This window comes from Eumetopias jubatus, unplaced genomic scaffold, assembly GCF_037043125.1.
Source record: "Eumetopias jubatus isolate StellerSeaLion01/CBP00866 unplaced genomic scaffold, mEumJub1_p1.0 scaffold_15, whole genome shotgun sequence".
Taxonomy (NCBI): domain Eukaryota; kingdom Metazoa; phylum Chordata; class Mammalia; order Carnivora; family Otariidae; genus Eumetopias; species Eumetopias jubatus.
In genome coordinates this window covers 64855961-64876348 of record NW_028274821.1, presented here as the reverse complement: position 1 = coordinate 64876348, position 20388 = coordinate 64855961, and positions in this window count along the sequence as shown.

Genomic DNA, 20388 nt, shown 5'->3' with positions numbered 1-20388 from the left:
CTGAAGAAAATCCAGACGATTTGATGGGTTTCGGAGGCTTGTAGGTTTTTCTTACAGGAAACTGTATACAGTCCTGCCAACACATTAGAATTATTTGGGGAGTTTAGGTCCTTCTAGGGTAGGGCCTGGCATGGGCATCGGTCCTCTATCGCTCTTCCACCCCCAAGGTTCTAAGGTGCAAACAGGGCTGACAGTTACTGCTTTTTTGCTTCTTTGTAACAAGAAATTGACCAGGGAAAAGATAATAAACATAAATCAATAAGTAGTTTCTGATCTCAACATTAGTCTATTTTAAGCTAATTAGGCATTGATTTTTAGTAACAAACTGCTATTTCCCAATTAAGCTAAATGCCTATGTTTTAATGAAAAGAAGGTAATCAATCTAACTTATCAATAAAAAAAAAACTATGCCTCACAGAACTATGAAAAACTACCTAATGACATCAGATAGGGGCTCAGAGGTGCAAGAATGGTAGCTGTATCTTAACAAAAGGAATTTAGGCAGCTTTGAAAAAAGGATCAAACCTAGGCCACGCTGGATTTCTGGTAGTGTGAAGACTTTGGTTCCTGTACCCACAGGGTCTTACCTGTGCATGAAGTAGGAAGGTAAACAAGTGTTTGTGGTTCGGGGTATCAGAGTAGTTTGCCTAGTCAGGAAAGGAGTAACTGGCTCCAATGGAATTTAGATTTTGTTAGGTGAGGCAGAAGCCTGAGAACTGAGGTTTGGAGACCTAAGATAGGGAAACTGAAGGACTCCATAAAAATCTGCTTTTTGTTCCTTTTCCTGCCTCTATTCTTGCTAGGATCTGCACCCCACCCCACTTTACACAAGCCTTGTAATGCAAATAGCATATGTCCTCTTGTAAGGAACAAGGAGTTAATGATTTCTCTAGAATAGATAACATCTAAGGAAGAAGGACCAGGTGAGAATGACTGGAGGAAGCTATCATTAGAGTGCTCCAGACCACCAGAGCTAGATATCTCAATGCCAAGACCCCCGGCTCCAAGGTATAACACCTGGGCCCCTGTCTTTGTTCTAACGGGTACCTGGATGCCTGAGAGGACACATACACCAGACAGCCATACTCAACAAAACCCCAGACCCCAAACAAAGACAAGACTCATGCTCCTTTCCTTTCTGAGTTTCCTGGATGCTCCATCTGTATCTGCTCTCTCTCCTCAATAAACTCTGCTCTCACTTCCTGCTGGCTGCTGGCTCAAGTTTTATTTCTATCCTTCACGAAGCCAAGGATCCTCTTGGCTGATCCTGCAGGACGCCTCTGGGTCCCTGGACCTGGCCTGCTGGCATCAGACCCACCTGCTGAAATGTATGGCAAGATAATGACACTAACTCTCTGATCTCCCTCCTTTGGCTGCTCTGCTCTTGATAAGCCTTGCATCCACAGGACCACCGAATGACAAGCAATGGTTCTTCTAGCCTAAAGTTTGTAAACTAGAGTTTCACAGGCTGTATTTCCTCAACAGATAAGCTTTGTTTGTTTTGGACAGTACTGGCTGCCCTTTGTGGTTAAAAACAAAGACCAATTTAGTTTCCAACATTTTAAAATAGGATATTTGAGGGATGCCTGTGTGGCTCAGTTGGTTAAGCAGCTGCCTTCAGCTCAGGTTATGATCCCAGGATCCTGGGATCAAGTCCCACATCGGGCTCCCTACTCAGTGGGGAGCCTGCTTCTCCCTCTGCCTGCTACTTCCCCTGCTTGTGCTCTCTCTCTCTCTCTCTCTCTGACAAATAAATAAAATCTTTAAAACAAAACAAAAAAATAAAATAGGATATTTGACATAAAAATTCAGATTATCAACTCCTCTTGAAAATGTTGAAGCTCTAACATGTTCATATATTCATGTATTCTTGCATGGTCACATTGCCTAGAACTGAGTAGTGCTTTCTCTTCTATTTCTGTTTATTATAATCCCCACTAATATCAGTTGCCTCACATTAGTTCAGTTTGAGTATCATCACCTGTGTGTTGTACTGTGACAAATCAATCACTGATACTAAATGAACATTATTGGTTGCCTACCCAGCATCCATCCCCCCTCCCCTCACTTTCTTAACAGAACACAACCAGGTTTTATTCAAATATCCATTTAGCCCCCTTTATTCCCTATGTCTTAGGAGAAGCTTACTTCCCTTTCATCTCTAAAGATTGTCTTAATATAAATAGTAAATCTCATTCCCCAAGCAAAGTTCTGGTCTTAACAATGGACCACTTGATCAGGGTTAATTGCTTGGAATATTACAATAGGAGCAATTTACTTATCTTCTAAATTTTTTGTGTGAGGACTGAAACTGCCGGAAACTTCTTGCCAACCAGCTTGATAATGAAGCCAACACAGAGGTGGGCAGAACTAAGAGAGTGTCAGGGAAATGGTGAGAACACCCCTAACTTCAACCCACACTTCAGAGTGCTAACTTCACCCCTAACTTCAACCCACACTTCAGAGTGCTAACTCCACCCCTAACTTCAACCCACACAAACAAAAAATTGAGAAAAGACCACCCCTCCTTAAAGAACCTTTCAGTTCTCAACACGTAGAAAACCATATTCTCCAGCGACTGGTGAGATCTATCTTTTCTGAAAGCCCCAGTCAGCCATCTGACACCTTAAGAATGAGAATTTTCACATTACGTCTGACATAGCCTGTCTGAATCAAAGAGGTAGGCTCACCCTAAATATTGGGGAATGGAATAGATGAAGGGAAGGATGACAGAGAACTCTCTCATTGAACACAATCCCTATTTCTGACCAGCCACCTCCTGTTCAACATCGTAATCCGGAGAAAAAAGGATAGCCCTAGAAAAGGAAGTTTGGCCCTCATAAATAGTAGGCGGCCAGCATTTGCTGTTCTGGCTTGCAACCTGTCTTTATTAACTACACAATTCTGCCACGAGGTGGCAGCAGGCAACATGCTTTCATCCCAGTTCCTCTCCTAAAGCTTTGGTTGCCGATTACTGCACTGCATTTTTCTTTGGTCCTGTCTTCAATTTAACTCTTAAAAATCTGGCCAGCTATTTAGGGTGGGCTTAATGCTCTCCTAAAGGACAAAGTTAAGATGCTTTGGATTTTTGCTTACCATTTTGTCTATGCTCCTTTCAAATATTCTGCTGTAAGATTATTGTTATATCTCCATGCATTCAAATATTCCTAGAACTCTAGATTGGGCTATTTGTGTGCTAACCATAATTCCTTTATTTATCCTTACTTTTAGTCAAGTTGTATTTTATTTAGCCTGACATCACTTGTTAAATATGAACATACAGATTCCATGGCTTAGTGAATCAGAATATCCAGAGGAAAACTCTCTGGAAATGCAAGTTCTTACTTTTGTTAATCATGCCCTCTCCTTTTGGACATGTTTGAGGAACACTGCTCTAAGTGATGATGTCCAGCTCTGCCTGATTGAGAGTGTTCTGCAGAAACCAGCTCCCTCCTCTTGTTCTCAGCTTCGCCTCACTCATAGACATTCACCATCACCATACATCTTTCTTCTTCCCCATATCCCTGCCTCCTTCTCCCCAGATCACCAGGTCCACTATGTTATGCCCCCTTCACATGATTTCTGCGGATCATGCTTGTGGCTTTAGTCCAGGGAGCCAGGAAGAATGAGAGCTCATATAGTCACAAACTGTCAAAGAAGCCACCCTTCCTTTAATGCTCTCCTAAAAAGCTACGTTGTGTCTATGGTACAGTCAGAATTGGTCTTTTACATTTACATTAATAACCTAAACATGCTATGTTTAGGTTATTAATATTTTCATTATTTTTATTTCCATTATGTTGACAGCACACCACAGCATCCACTGGATGACCAAAGGATAGTGATAACCAGTGCTTTGAGATAATAGAGAGGTATGATGTGTTTCTGGTTGGGAAGACTAAGTATTAGAAAATTTCACTTCTCCCTAAATTATTCTATAAATAGAATGCACTATATCAACATCTCATGTCAGTCCATGAATTGGGAGGTCCCCAAACTATGAGAGGTCAAATGTCACTGTGTCTTGCTAAGAGACACAGAGGTCTGGGCTCCCACCTGACTCCTGCAAATGAACATGGAGTCTTGCTGAAAGGTGGTCCTAGTCCCAGCACACAGGGGCCCTCTTGATACCTCAGATGGCAATTTGTAAGGAGATTATTGTATTTTACTCCAAAGCTTGGGCTGTGTTTACTCCTGCAGAGGGGAGAATGGAAGAAAAGCCTATTTCTCAACTCTTTCAACAACCCAGTGTTATGAACTGAATTGTGTTCCCCCGAAACTCATATGACCCCCCCCACAATGTGATGGTATTTGGGGAAAGGGCCCTATGGAAGGAACAGGGAATCAAAACAATTTGTAGGGGCTCCTGGGTGGCTCAGTCGTTAAGCGTCTGCCTTCGGCTCAGGTCATGATCCCAGGGTCCTGGGATCGAGCCTTGCATTGGGCTCCCTGCTCGGCAGGAAGCCTGCTTCTCCCTCTCCCACTCCCCCTGCTTTGTTCCCTCTCTCACTGTCTCTCTCTTTCTCTGTGTCAAAATAAATAAATAAAATCTTTAAAAAAAAAAACAATTTGTAGACTTTACAAACAAAATTCCATTGAGATGTTGATATAGTGCATTCTATTTATAGAATAATTTAGGGAGAAATGAAATTTTCTAATATTTAGTCTTCCCAACCAGAAACACATCAGACCTCTCTATTATCTCAAGTCTTCCTTTATGTTTTAGTAAGATTTCATGGGTTTTCTTCTTATAAGTCTTTCAAGTCACTTATCAAGTTTATATCCAGATAGTCCTGAGGTTTTGTTGCTTTCCATAATGAGACTTTTTACATTATGTTTCTCCAATTGTTTATAAGTGCCATATTGTCGGGAGCCATGAGCAACAAAGGGGTTAATCGGGTAGAGCAAAGGCTCCCTGATCCCTTTGAACCAGGGCCACCTGACTGCCCCCATACAAAAACATGTTGTACTGGCTAGCTTGAGTTGTATATAGGCCAAGAAAACCACAGCGTTATTGATAAGCCCTGAAAAATAGCGCACCGGGCCCCTTGAAGGCATACCGTGTGAGCAAAACAAGGAAGAAGCTATGCGCTTGAGGAACCTGGCCGTTCGAACCAGGAACTCAAGACGGAACCAAGGGAGGGCAGGGAGAAACCTGTGGAACTTGTTTATGTCCTACTGTTATGTAACCTGAACCTATATAAAGTGTGTAAGAGAGAATAAAGTTGTTGCTCGCGGCATCCCCGTGGGCAACCCTCCTGTTCCCATACTTTTATGTTTCATTCTCTTACCCTCACCCCTGTTCGACCTTGCACGCGGGCCGGGGCACCATATAGGACAGCTATATATATGTATATATATTGCTTTTTACTTATTTTTATTATCTTAGAAAACTTTGTGTTGAGTCTCTTGGATATGGGGAGTGGCTGAGGATAGAGAATAATTGTAGCATCTGCAAATAACGATAGTTTTTTTGCTGCCTTTCCAATATGTTGTAGAGTAACCCAGGAAGAAATAAACCTTTATTTTTTCAAAGCTTCCTGATAGCTGTTACTGAGTTGCATCTTGTAATCATGGCTTTCAGAAGTAAACAGCTGACTGACTCACCTGGGTCAACCATCTAAATCATATCTGTCTTTTAAGGTCCAATTCAAGTTTCTATTCCTTTGACTAAGACTTTCCAGATTATGTCCCAGCTCCTGTTGCTCAAACCCATCAGCTCTGACAATGAAGGTAGTGTTAAAACTTGAAATACGATGGAAGGTAGAGGCATCCCTAGAGAAGACTGGCTGATCAGTATAAAGTTTCCTCCCCAAGTGGTATTATATAGGTGAAGTCACCTATTTCCCACTCTGGGGCAAATACACAGAGCTGAGTACAATTTTAGGAACTCCCAAGGGTGACCAGGGATAAATAAAACATTCATTATCCAAACTTACATGCAATGTTGTAACCAAAATGCTGATTTGTTAATTATTTCAACAAGACCAGATATTTATATTCCTTGCAGCTGGTCCGTGCATGAAACTACATTTATAAATAATCAGAAGGCTACTTAGTGAATCCAGAATCAAAACAAACAAGATTAGATATATTATTTTAATATTGATGGGACCTATTAAGAAGAGCTGGCTTAAGTTATGGAATGGCTTCACAATGGAAAATGTGTCTAACTTTACAGTGCTAACATGAACACCATGACATTATGAATAGCACAATCTCATTTTCATTTTTAAAATTATATTGTATGATCAAAATTTGCTAAGTAGAACTTAAATATCCTCACACACACAAAATTCGTTTCTCACAAAAAAAAAAATTTTCTTTTTTTTTAAGTAAAGTGATAGAAGTTTATTAAGTGAAGATACAGAAAAAGCTCTCAAGAGGGAGAGGGGTCCCCGACAGGGTTGCCAATGAGGGCATTTAGGGTTGGTCTTTTATAGAAAGCTAACCAGGGAACTTAAATCCTTTTAACATCTCTATTGATAACACCTTCACAAAAAATTTCTTATACACACACACACACACACAAATAATCATTATCCCAGGCCAGGATAATTGTGTTTATCCTGTTCAACCCCTCTGAGGACAAATTTGGAGAGTCAGGTTTCCAGGCACACTCTCCCTCACCCTTGGAGTTCATAGAAATCTCAGAAGAATCCACGTGAACAGAGATCAGGCATCTTCCCCAGAGGCCGTCAAGAGTGGTGAGCTGGATCACTGAACTCCAAAGAATCTATATCACTCCAAGTTCACAGTGTAAGTATGGTCTTAATTTCAGCAAAACAACATCAAGCATCATATCAAATATTGTTCATGTGAAGCTTGTTTGATTTTCTTTATATTTAATTTGTATATGTTTTGATTTGTGTAGCTATATAAGCTCAGGCATTTATACGACTATTATGTTTATACATGTTTTCACTAACATTATAATAAAAATAATTTAGGTAAGCACTAGGTGGTCCATGAGAAACTTGTTTTCCTTTAGAGAGGGCCTGTACATTACTTAAGTTTGAAAAATACTATTTATTAATTGTATATGTGCTGTCCTGTGTGGCTCATGATGATTATATATTTCTAGCTTTTAAATAATTCTGAGATCAGTAAAGAAGAATTCATATCAATATAACAGACATAGTGTATCAATTTAAACCTTCATTGACTCTAACAAACTGCACATATTAAGATGTTACTCACATTCATTCAGTTAAAAGGAGGTCTTGGGGTGCCTGGGTCGCTCATTCGGTTAAGCATGGGACTCTTGATCTCAGGGTTGTGAGTTCAAGAGCCCTTTTGGAATCTACTTTAAAAAAAAAAAAAGGAGGTCTTGCAGCAGAACTATATGTTTCAAATCTTACCTTTGAGCACCACTTCCCACCTCAGAGGAATAATAAGACTGACTACACTGATCACTAGCACAGTTACAGTTTTCTACAGTTGTGAAGTCAACAGAGACTGCCCCAAGCACCTCAGCTCATGTAAAGTCTTCCCAACCAACATCAGCCACATCATCGCCTGAGACTTCTGGCACTCTGCCAACTCCCCCTCTGTCACTCTCAGAACCTCAGGAAACACACTGACCTTACACACACACACATACACACTGACTACTGTGAATTTAAGTTGATGTGTTACCTCTCACAGGTAGCTCTTAGAATTTGAAGCTAGAGTGGTGGTATCATTTCCTGTTGAAGAGATTCATAAAGCAGGAGACACGTGATCTCATTTGGAGCAGGTGGGAGGGAGTTAAGGCGACATCCGTTCCTACCTTTTCTCCTAAAGCATCATCCTGGCTGGTAGCATTTTCCCTTCACAATAGATTAAGTCACTATGCTTTCATTATTGAACCCAAACCTCAAATTACAATTTATGCACCAACCTAGAAGCTGGATTTATTTGCAGCCTATAATCGCATAAGGCTTTAAAAGTTAACTGGATGCCAGGGTAATAGGCATTTCAAAAGTATAGTGATAAAGATATTGTTCCTTGAACATGTCCAAGCCATGGAGAATGTTTTGCAACTGCATTGACATTTCAAATGTCAGTTGATCTTGAAGACTAATTCCCTCTAAGACCTGTATGGTATGGTCTCTTCTTGGCTTGTGTTTATTTTTATTAAGCTAATAATGATATGTGTGGACATTTAGCCCTGAGTAGTTACCAAGCCTAATTTGATCACGTTATTTGAAAAGTGGCCTTAACATGTAGAATAACAGCAGAGATGTGTGGTTACAGCTGCTACTAAATGCTAAAATATCTGAAGTACTGAACATCTTGGTTTATATTTTTTTTTGTTCTTGTAAAGACTGTCCCACTTTTTAAAATGATTGCCAATCAATCTGTCAACTTGTACTAGAAGTTTAAAATATAAGTCATACCCAGCGACCCAACAATTAGAACACATAATTCTAATAATGTATTCTAAAAAAGCCCAGAAGCAAATAATTGTTTAAATATGACTATACAAAAATGTTTATCACAGCATTATTTGTAATTTCAAAACTTTAGAATCAATCTAAATACATAATATAGAATTCTCTACAGCCATTAACATTGTGATATAGAGCTGTATTTCTTAAAATGAAGTAAGCTTACAATGTGTTGCTGAGTGGAGTAAGCAGATTATAGGAATATGTGTAGAGCATCCTTTTTTTTTTTAAAGATTTTTTATTTATTTATTTGAGAGGGAGAGAATGAGAGATAGCACAAGAGGGAAGAGGGTCAGAGAGAGAAGCAGACTCCCTGCTGAGCAGGGAGCCCGATGTGGGACTCGATCCCGGGACTCCAGGACCATGACCTGAGCTGAAGGCAGTCGCTTAACCAACTGAGCCACCCAGGCACCCTAGAGCATCCATTTTTATAAGAAATGAGAAACATTTAAAACCAATGTGCTACCAGGTGAGGAGTTACACCAATTTCTGTTTCCACAGCATTTACCATTCATTCCATTTTCTAAATCAATATTTTATTTATCAACTATTTACATACAAATAATATGAAAGGGTTTTGATACATTGTTGCCATTGTTAAAAGGCCTCCTCTCCTCCTACAACAAGAAGCTGGATAGAGCCTGGCTTAGGCTTTGTTAAAAGAAACTGAGGCATCTTAAAAATTGTAAGAGTAGGGCACCTGGGTGGTGCAGTGGGTTAAGCATCTGACTCTTGGTTTCGGTTCAGGTCATGATCTCAGGGTCATGAGATCAAGCCCCTGCTTTGGGCTCTGTGCTCAGTGAGGCTAAGACTCTCTCCCTCTCCCTCTGCCCCTCCTCCCTGCTCTCTCTCTCTCTCTCAAATAAATAAATAAATCTTTTTTAAAAAAAAACGTAAGAGTTTATTTGAGCAAAAATCTATTCCAATCAGGCAGTGTCAAATGGCAAGCGGTTAGGAGAGCTCTCCCAAGAGGAGCTGACAGAAAGATTTTTATAGAGAAAAAGGTGTAAGCAAAGTAAGGAAATTACTGACTGGCTGTAGCTTAAAGTCTAGTTGGCTGTTTATGATCAGTTGCCCTTAGCTTTTTGATTTCCATAAGCTTGGGGCATTTATAGGCTTAGCTTTTGGTTTGCTTAAATAGGCCACCACAGCATGAGAGCCACATCCGCCTAGCGGCCTCCTCGTTTAATTAATTTAACAGATTCAAGGAGTGTCAGAGGTGAGTCCCAAGAAACACACTGCTCATGGCATTGGGCTGGACAGCGAACCTCCCCAAACAAAACGAGGGCCTCAACAAGAACTTCACACTCAACCACATGGTGTTCCCCCCCATCCCACTCATTGCTTCTGCCAAAAGAACATTCAGAGAACTTTACTTAATATGACTCTTTTATATTGAGCAAGAAACAGATTGTTCCAGAACAGGGAGACTTTCTAGGGAAGGTGGTTGAGAAGTTCAGCTCTCAGTAGTTACAGCTCAGTTTATGAAGCATGAATGAGTACATCGGTTTCTGTTATGATTGGTTACTGGAAACTTACATTCCATTTCATTGCATATAATCACTTTGTGGCTGACTTGCTAGGAAGCTGTATGGTCATGCTATGAGGACATGAAGAAACCTTAAGTTTTGTTTAAGGTCAGAATCAGGAAATTAGGACCCCCAGGTGGTTATGATGATCATCCCATAGTATTTGTTGATGAGGAAAACCTTTCTCAAAGGCAACACCATCAAGAATTTATTCAAGGGACGACAGAAAATCTCAAAGTGGCCAATAGAGAGTTGAAGATAGATGGACTCCTTTATATTATAATTTATATGAAGAAAATAAAAAGGTAAGCACTAATCAAACTACTTTTGATACTTTCTTTACAAAGAAATAAAATATTTAATTCTCAATGTTTCTAAGATTTAAATTACAATGCACTAAATATGAGTTTGACTGTGTTTTTCATTTCCCCATACATTTCCAACAGTTTTTAAAGTTTTGGCATATTTTTTTAAAAGATTTTATTTATTTATTTGACAGAGAGAGCACAAGCAGGGGGAGTGGCAGGCAGAGGGAGAGGGAGAAGCAGGTTCCCCACTGAGCAGGGAGCCCAATGCAGGGCTGGATCCCAGGACTCTGGGATCATGACCTGAGCCAAAGGCAGATGCTTAACTGACTGAGCCACCCAGGTGCCCCTTGGCAAAAATGTTTAAGGTCATGAAACAACCATAAATGTTCTGATTATTAAATTTGGTTCCGTGTGGCTCCCACTTGCACAAACATTCTGGCCCTTCACTTTTGTGCGAAGGGAGGACCACCTGTACTTGAGAAGAGTTTTGTCATGCCCAGGTATCTGAACAATAGTTCGTTGGATATAAAATTTGGGATTCTAACTTTTCTTCCTTTAATCATTTGAAAATCCTACTGTATTGTTGATTGCTTCCATGATTGCCGTTGAGAAATCTAATGGCAATCTGATGTTTTTCCCTTTGTATATGATCTGTTCATCCCTATAAGCTTTTATAATTTTTCTTTGCCTTTCGTATTCTTCTTAAATGTCTCTAAAATATATCATATAGGGGGGTTTTATTTACCTCTTCTCTCTGATATGCTTTTTCATCTTTCTTTTTAAATTTCAAAAATTTATCTTTAAACAAAATTTATCTTTTATTTTCTCAGTATTTTCTCCTGTCTTGTTTTTTTCCCCTCTGTCTTTCTGGAACTCTTACTTCTAACCTCTGTTATCTTTCAGCTTCTCTTTTATATTGTCCTTTCTTATTTCTTTCTGGAAAACTCTTCAATCTGGTCTTCCTCAGCTTTATCCATTCTGCTATTTCACCTATCTTTTTGTACCTAATATTTCTCCCTAACTTTTTTTTTACATTTTCGTTTTCCTGTTTGATATTATTAACATCTTCTCTTATCTCTTTTAGTATGTTTATTTTAGCTACTTTAAAATTACTGGTCTATTTGTTCTATTACCTTTTGATGGAATTTATAACCTAGTATATTGTCTTTATTTTGAAATAGTTTTTCTTCTCAAATGTCGTGTTATTTTGGCCAGTGGGATTATTTTTGCCTGTGCACATATCAGACAATATACTAGGGGGAAGGCCAGCCCTCATGTCAGCTCCTGGTTATGATGAATGAGGCCTGAAGTGGAGAGCCCAGACACCAAAAAAAAAATCTAAGTTAATCACACTCACTTTTCAAAATAATTTCTCAGGTCAAGACTCCAATTTTTCCCAGGGAGAAGAGCATTTGGGAGAGATACTTCCAAAAATGTTGCTCACCAGTCCTGGAGTTTGGAAGGGGAAGGGTGGGAAAGTTATTGCCCAGAGTGAGTCAATCCCATCTATACACATAAGACTCGGGCCCTACTGTGTGATAGCGACATCTGGGCCTGTGCTCTGAGTCACCACAGGTAGAGGCACAAGGCAGGTTGTCTCAAAGCGATGATAGAAGCAAGGACAGATTCCCACAGCTCTTTTCCTACTTCACCCTCCCACCACAATGCCTGGCCACCTCCCGTGCCCAGTTCAAAGTCCTCACTACCCCCCACCTTGTTTATATGCCCTCATTAGTGAAAAGTGATGAGGGAAATGGTGGAGACCTGACTTCACTGCAAACGGTCTGTTCTATTTTTGACTCTAATCAGTCTCTTGCCTGTTCAGCGGGTAGGATGAGACACACGCCATCCTGTTCACACACCAGGTAAAAACAGCCTCCCATCCCACCATAGGCGTTTCTCCATTTCTTGCTTCCTCCAGGATTGTTCTCGATGGAGGGAACCAGCGGTAGGACTAGAAAAGTGTCTTGGTTGGAACCAGAGCAGAACCTACAGCCAGCCCATCTCCACTCTCCCCTCCCTCCAGCTGCTTTCCGTTCTCCAACATTCAGTTGCTCTTACCTCCTTACCCACTCCTCCTTTGCCTTTATTCCATTTGCTCTTTAACCTTCTCCAGTCTGGCTGGAGAAGGTTATATACTCCCAATACTCCACTGAGAAACCACTGTATTCAGCATCGCAATAGACTCCAGTCTTGTTGCTCATCCATGTTGTGTCCTCATCTCTAACACTTTGACACAACTGATGAATGCCTTCTTGAAGAACGTGCTCTTGGTTTCTATGATACCATCACGGTGTGCTGATTTTCTTCCTGTCTCACAGACTCATTCTTTTCAGGCTCACTTGCTTATTTCCTCCACCACCACCCAACCCCTAAGTGTTAGAGGGCCCTAAGCACTCAGCTGGCCATAAAGAGTAGATAGTGAAGGGGACCTCTCCAGTAACTTTCATTCACTTTATAGCAATTAGAGTGATCTTTTATTTTTATTTATTTTTTTTAAAGAGAAAGAGAGAGTGTGTGCACACAGGTGGGGGGGAGGGGCAGACAGAGAGGGAGAGAGAGAATCTTAAGCCAGGCTCCATGCTCAGCCCAGAGCCCGAAGTGGGGCTTGATCTCACGACCCTGAGATCATCACCTGAGCCAAAATCAAGGGTGGGATGCTTAACTGACTGAGCCACCCAGGTGCCCCGAGAGTGATCTCTTAAAAACACAAACTGAATAATGCCACCTCCTGGCTTCCCATTGCACTTGGAATAAAATCTAATCATGTGGCTATGGTTTATAAGATTTGCATGGTCTGATCACTTTTCCCACCTATTCATTAAGCTCCAACTCTGTTCAGGCTCAGAGCTTTCTTATTTTAATCACTACTATCTCTCTGGAACTTACAGTAGTGCCTGGCAAATAGTAGGCACTTGTAGCAGGCTGAATCATGGCCCCCAATGATGTCTCCATCCTAATCTCTGGAACCTGTAAATATGTTATTTTATATTGCAAAGATGTAATTAACTTAAGGATCTTGAGTTGGGGAGTTCTGAATGTTTGTGTGCCCCCAAAATTCATATGTTGAAATCCTAACCCCCAAGGTGATGGCAGTAGGAGGTGGGGCCTTTGGGAGGTGGTTAGGTCATGAGGGCAGAACCCTTATGATTGGGATTAGTGCCCTTATCAAAGAGACCCCAGGGAGCTGGCCTGTCCCTCTAGCATTGAGGTTTCAATGAGAAAACAGCCATCAGCAAGGAAGCTGGCCCTCACCACACACCAAAATTGCCAGCACCACGGTGCTGGACTTTCCAGCCTCCAGAACTGTCAGAAAGAAATGTTTGTTGTTTATAAGCCACCAGTCTGTGGCATTCTGTTATAGCAGCCCCAGTGGACCGAAACAGGGAGATTATCCTAGATTACCCAGGTGAGCCCTGAAAGTGATCACAAGGGTCCATAATAAGAGGGAGGCAGGAAGGTTAAAGGAGGAAGAAAATGATGCACTGATAGAAGGGGAAAAAAAGGTGATGAGATACAGGGCCATGAGCCAAGAATGTGGTCAGCCTCTAGAACCTGGAATAGATCAATGGAAGCAGATTCTTCCTTAAAGCCTCCAGAAAGAACCAGCCCTGCTGACACCTTGATTTTAGTCCATAAAACAGACTTCTGACCTTCAGAATTATAAGAGAATACATTTGTGCTGTTTTACAACAGCAATAGGAAACGAATATAGCACTCAAAGAATCGGTCGGAGGATTGAATGAATTTAAAATATCGTCACTTTATACATATGTCCAAATATGGTATCTCTGAGCCACCCCTCCCCAAAGCAGAAACAGTCCCAGTGGAAGTATGCCCTGGTCGTTTTGGGGACTGATTTCCCAACTGGAGTTGTTTATATGCCCCCATTAAATGTGAAAAGTGATGAGGGAAATGGTGGAAACCTGACTTCACTACAAACGGTCTGTTCTATTTCTGACTCTAATCAGAGTCTCTTCCCTGTTCAGCGGGTAGGATGAGACACACGCCATCCTGTTCCCTTTAATTTTTCCTTCTCTTTGTTCACCCTGCCTCCGACCCAAATGTTCTCTAGTTCCAAAATAAAAGCCTCAGCATTGCAATGAATGCAAATATGCAATGGTGGGACATTGCAGTGAGGTCACCACTGACCTCAAACAGCCAAAAGTGTCATGTACACACACACGCACACACACACACACACACACACACACCACAGAATGAGAGAGATGGGAACACATAAAGATATGAATTTGGATTAGATTTTGATTTTTACTTTCAGGAAATTTTGATTTTCTTTTTATTTGTATTTGTACATTTTTCACATGAGCATAAACTATAAAATAAGTAAACTTTAAAACAGAAACTATATCAATTAGGTATAACCTATTTTTAGAAGCACTGTGGGGTTGGAGTGCCTGGGTGGCTCAGTCGGTTAAACATCTGACTCCTGGTTTCAGCTCAGGTCATGATCTGAGGGTTGTGAGATTAAGCTCCACTTTGAGCTCTGCGACAGGTGTGGAGCCTGCTTGAGATTCTTTCTCTCTATCTCTCTGTCTCTTCTCAGATATGCCTCTGATTCCTATTCCTGAGTTTTTGACCCAGTATCTTCAGCTTCCGTGAGAAGCTAAAACAACAACTCTCCTTAGTTAGGCGTGTGGCTTTTCAATCCTGGGAAGATTTATAATTAAGTATAGAGCAAATGAATTGAATTAAGCACATAGTATTGGGGCGGGTGGGTGGCTCACTTGTTTAAGCATCTGCCATCAGGTCCTGATCGCAGGATCCTAGGATGGAGCCTGCATCCGGCTCTCTGCGCTCTCTGCTCAGGGGGGAGTCTGCTTCTCCCTCTCCCTCTCCCTCTGTGCTCTCTCTCTCTCAAATAAATAAGTAAAATCTTTTTTAAAACAAGCACGTAGTATTAATACTTTCATTTAATTCAGGAAAAGCTGTGTTTGTTTACAATGTTTAAGAGAATCTGGCAGTCAGTCTTATAATTTTAGGTTGAAAGACGTAGGAGAATTTGATTGTAGAAACTGCTTTGAATGTTACAAGATTTTAGAGGTATTCTATACAGAAATGTATTAGATATTCAAAAGTTGTTTAAATACTTAGTAAGCTTTTGCTTACGAAAGTGTTGGGTTTATGGTCAGATAACTAAAACATGTAAGAAAACCAAATACATTTAAATAAACAAATGTAATTTCAAATCGATTAATTAAAAAAAGGAAAATTACTTATTTACATATAAAACTATCAGATTTATAAACAGAAAAACATTTATAAATAAACTTACAAAGTTGGGACGCCTGGGTGGCTCAGTCAGTTAAGTGTCTGCCTTCGGCTCAGGTCATGATGGGGGGTGGGGGGGAGTCCTTGCTCAGCGGGGAGCATGCTTCTCCCTCTGCTGCTCCCCCTGCTTGTGCTCTCTCTCTCTTTCTGACAAATAAATAAATAAATCTTTAAAATAAAATAAAATAAACTTACAGAGTTAAAAATAGTAGATTGTAAGAATCTCCACATTAATATAGTCACTTAATTTTCAATCCTTGTAATACCACGTAGGTATGACTCAAAAAGCAGAAAAAAAATTCCTCCGACATTAAAAAACATAAACTCTCATTATCATAACTAAATACTTATAGCAACAATAGAAAAAAAAATCTCAGGTTTAAAAAAAGCTGATGATATGTATATTATATTTAAATAGGAAATTTTATAAAAATGTATGCCAATCAAATAAAGTTTGGCATCCCTCTAGAAATTTGGATAAATTACTGCTCATGAACTCTGGGTCTAAAGTAAAATAAATTGGACATCAGACAGTAAAAATGAACACAATTTGAAAAAAGACTCACAGTAAAAATACCATATTATAGGGTGCCTGGGTGGCTCAGATGGTTAAGCGTCTGCCTTCGGCTCAGGTCATGATCCCAGAGTCCTGGGATAGAGTCCCGCATCAGGCTCCCTGCTCCTTGGGAGCCTGCTTCTCCCTCTGCCTCTCTCTCTCTCTCTCATGAATAAATAGATAAAATTTAAAAAAAAATACCATATTATATTTCATTAAGCAACTATTGCTTGTAGATATCAAGGATCAACTATAGCTTCCACCTGATCGAGGCTACCTGAAAGGATAACACAGGTAGTATCCAGACCTACTTACAACTGGTTCCTTCAACTTCTTACTCATTCATTCATTCATTCATTCATTCCCAAAAACACCCATTACAACCAACTGGTCTATGACAAGACTGCTACACGCCCACAAGGAGCTCATTTTCCAGAAAGGTAATCCCCTCTTGGGCAAGGGCTATTGGCCAAGGCCACGTTATGCATGGCTTTAACTGTCATGCAAATGAGCTTGAAATTTTGGTCTGGTGGAGTGTTTTAAACTGGACAGAAACCTGATCTGGTTTATATTTTTAGAAATTCACTGGGTTAGCCCTCTGGAGGTTTGTTTAGAAGCCACAGACTACAGAGGCTAAGACTCAGTAGGAGACGATTAACAGGTGAGTTGAATAGGAGACTATTAACAGGTGAGAGATGATGTCTTTACGCTCCCGCTGTCAAAGTCAGGTGAGTAGAGTGAGAAGTCTATTTATAGATGCACAATGTTAGTTCCCACTAATCAAAGTTTTACTGCAATAAAAATAGATTAGAATGTCTACTTTGGGACTTAACCCCGGAAGGTCTCTGCTTTGGGATTTTTTCCTCTTTTGTGAAATGGTTAGAATCGCAGGATTAGGTGATGGTTAGAGGTTACCATGACACAATTTCCCATGTTGAGGGTGGTGAGCAATTGGAGATCCTATTCACCGTGGATGAAGAAGGAAACCAAGAGTGTGCAGGTTAGTTGTAGGCACTTCTTGGGACAGTCTGCAGTATATCTTTAATGAAATGTTTATGGTGTTTTGGTAAAGTAACAGTTTCAATAAAGCTTTTCCTCCTCATGGGGGTGCCTGGGTGGCTCAGTCAGTTAAGCATCTGCCTTTGGTTCGTCATGATCCCAAGGTCCTGGGATCAAGCCCCATGCACATCTGGCTCCCTGCTCAGTTGGGAGCCTGCTTCTCCCTCTCCCGCTCCTCCCCACTCATGTTCTCTCTCACTTGCTCTACTCTCTCTCTCAAATAAATAAATAAATAAATCTTAAAACAAAATAAGTTTTTCCTCAGGCGCCTGGGTGGCTCAGTTGGTTAAGCGACTGCCTTCGGCTCAGGTCATGATCCTGGAGTCCCGGTATCGAGTCCCACATCGGACTCCCTGCTTGGCAGAGAGTCTGCTTCTCCCTCTGACCCTCTTCCCTCTCATGCTCTCTATCTCTCATTCTCTCTCTCTCTCTCAAATAAATAAATAAAATCTTTAAAAAAAAATAAGTTTTTCCTCACAACTCACAAAGATTCTTTGCTTGACCAAACTGTAGTCAGGCTCCTGAATCTTCTCTTAGGCCCTTCTGTATACTTCCTTGTAAACTCCAGTGTTAGCCAGAACCCTGTTAAATGAGTTTAGCAAGAAACCTCACCCTGGATATCTGATCATTGTGGCTTATCTTCAGCAAGAATCCTGTTAAGTACCTTTACCCAAAATCACCCTTCACACCTGATGTTTCCTTCCCCTTAGTAATTTGCTATACACCAATCCCTATGCTGTTCCTTGGCTATATAGTCCCACTTGCTCATGCTATCTTTGGAGTTGAGTTTAATTCTCTTCTGCAAGACCCCATTTCAGGGGTCCCTACACCTACCATCATGGCCCCCCTTGATGCCTTACCATCTTCAATAAGTGCCACTGAACAATTTTTTCTTTAACACAAGCAAGAGGATGGACAAGTAAGGATCATATACACAGATGGAAGCTGTTGTCAGAATCTCAAGCAGTTTCCACACCCAGGTCGGAGCCTGATAAGAGGGCTTGATCTCCCGATCCTGAGATCATGACCTGAGTCGAAATCAAGAGTTGGCCACTTAACCAACTGAGCCACCCAGGCCCCCTCCATGTTGGGTGGTGATTTCAAAGGGCATTTCTTATATTATTATTATTATCATTAATAGATAGAAGTCCTTACATAGACACGTAATGAGAATTATGATTACTCTCTCTCTGTGACCCCAAAGTCCAGTCTTATAAAAAAAAAAGAAGAAAAAAAGAGAAAACACCCTCATTACCACAAGGGAGGGAAGGCAGCTAATGTGGAACAAAGAAGGGGGCTTACTAAATGAGAACCAGAATCTTGGAATCTAGTCTTTCCAAGAATTTTCCCAGTCTTTTACCACTCCTCCTACCTCTCTCTAGAATCCCTCAATTTATTGTCTTTCATAAAATCCCTTGATAGCTGTTCAACTTTGGGCTTTAATCTGATAAACGGGCTCCCTGTTCTTCTTGTATTAGAAAAATGTAGTTATTATTACCTATGCACAACTATAATCATATAAAATGATAATAAACACCCTTGAAACTACCATCCAACATGGAAATTAGAGACTTCCCATATGATTTTAACAGAGTATGAAACAACCTCAAATCATTGTGTATTTCTCTTCCTATTGGATGAAGTTTAATCACACATAATTTTAAAGAGCCAACATCACAATAATAAAACATTTTTTAACCTCTAATGTAGAAGAAATCTGGAAGGAGCAGGTCTGGGACTGGTCCAGGAAATGGGACCGGCTTCCCAAGCTGTTCTCTCTGCCAGATCCAGCTGTCAGCCTAGGCAGTCTTTCCTATACTTCCAGACATTCCTAATGACAGACTCCTTGAGAGCAGGACACACATTTCATTCTTACCTCATTCTCATCCATGGTGTTGGCACTATGTCAGAACAATTCTTCAATCAATATTAGCTGTAAAATAGAGGATGGACGGATGCCCTGGTGGATGGATGGATGCTCAGGTAGATGGATATGAGATTCTAACGGAATTTAATATCTAGTACCAAGTATGCTGACATAAGAAAAATTACATAAGCGTTTATTGGCTTTACTGCCTTACCTTGTGACCACTGAATAGACTTTTTAGAATAGGTGTCTGCAAACCAGACAGTAAATATTTGAGGTTTTGTGAGTCATAAGGTCTCCGTCACAATTATTCAACTCACTATAGCAGCCATAGACACATGTAAAGGAATGACCATGCACCAGTGACATGAAATTTGGATTTCATATCATTTTTACATGTACCAAAATATTCTTCTTTTTATTTTTTAACCATCCAGTAGTATAAAAACCATTCTTGGGGAGCCTGGGTGGGTCAGTTGGTTAACAGACGGCCTTCAGCTTGGGTCATGATCCCAGGGTCCTGGCATCAAGCCCCAAGTTGGGGTCCCTGCTCCTCCGGGAAGCGGCTTCTCCCTCTCCCTCTGCCTGCCACTCCCCCTGCTTGTGCTCTCTCTCTGTCAAATAAATAAATAAAATCTTTTTAAAAAGAAAAAAAACATTTTTAGTTTGTGGGCTGCACAAATCAGGCAGTGAGCTGTAGTTTGCTAACCCCCGGTCTAGAAAGGCAAGCTGACCTAGAATTAGAAGCACTAAGAAATGCAATAAAACTAATAGGTGGAAACCCTAGGAAGCCAGAGTAGAATCTAGCTGGCTTTCATTTTCCTTTGGCTTTCCTTTTTCCTCCCCAGGGTCATTCCATATTGCTTTCCTGAGCTCCTCGGGACTTGTTTTCAACCAATGTGCCCATTTCCTCATACCTCCAGTGTTATATCATTCAGAACAGTATTTGCTTAAAACAGGATTCTCGAAGACCAAAGAACGTTCGAGACCCAAAGTAATAGCTTTCTAATGAAGGGCTTTCGTGCATTGAGAGATGTCATTTCATTTTTTTTTTTAAGATTTTATTGATTTATTTGACAGAGAGACACAGCAAGAGAGGGAACACGAGCAGGGGGAGTGGGAGAGGGAGAAGTAGGTTTCCCGCGGAGCAGGGAGCCCGATGCGGGGCTCAATACCAGGACCCTGGGACCACGACCTGAGCCGAAGGCAGACGCCTAAGGACTGAGCCACCCAGGCACCCCAAGAGATGTCATTTCATTAATATGAATAAATCTCTATGGGTCCCCATGATGAAATATCATGCCGGCTTCTATTCCTCTCACAAAAGAAACATGCTTCCTGCTGG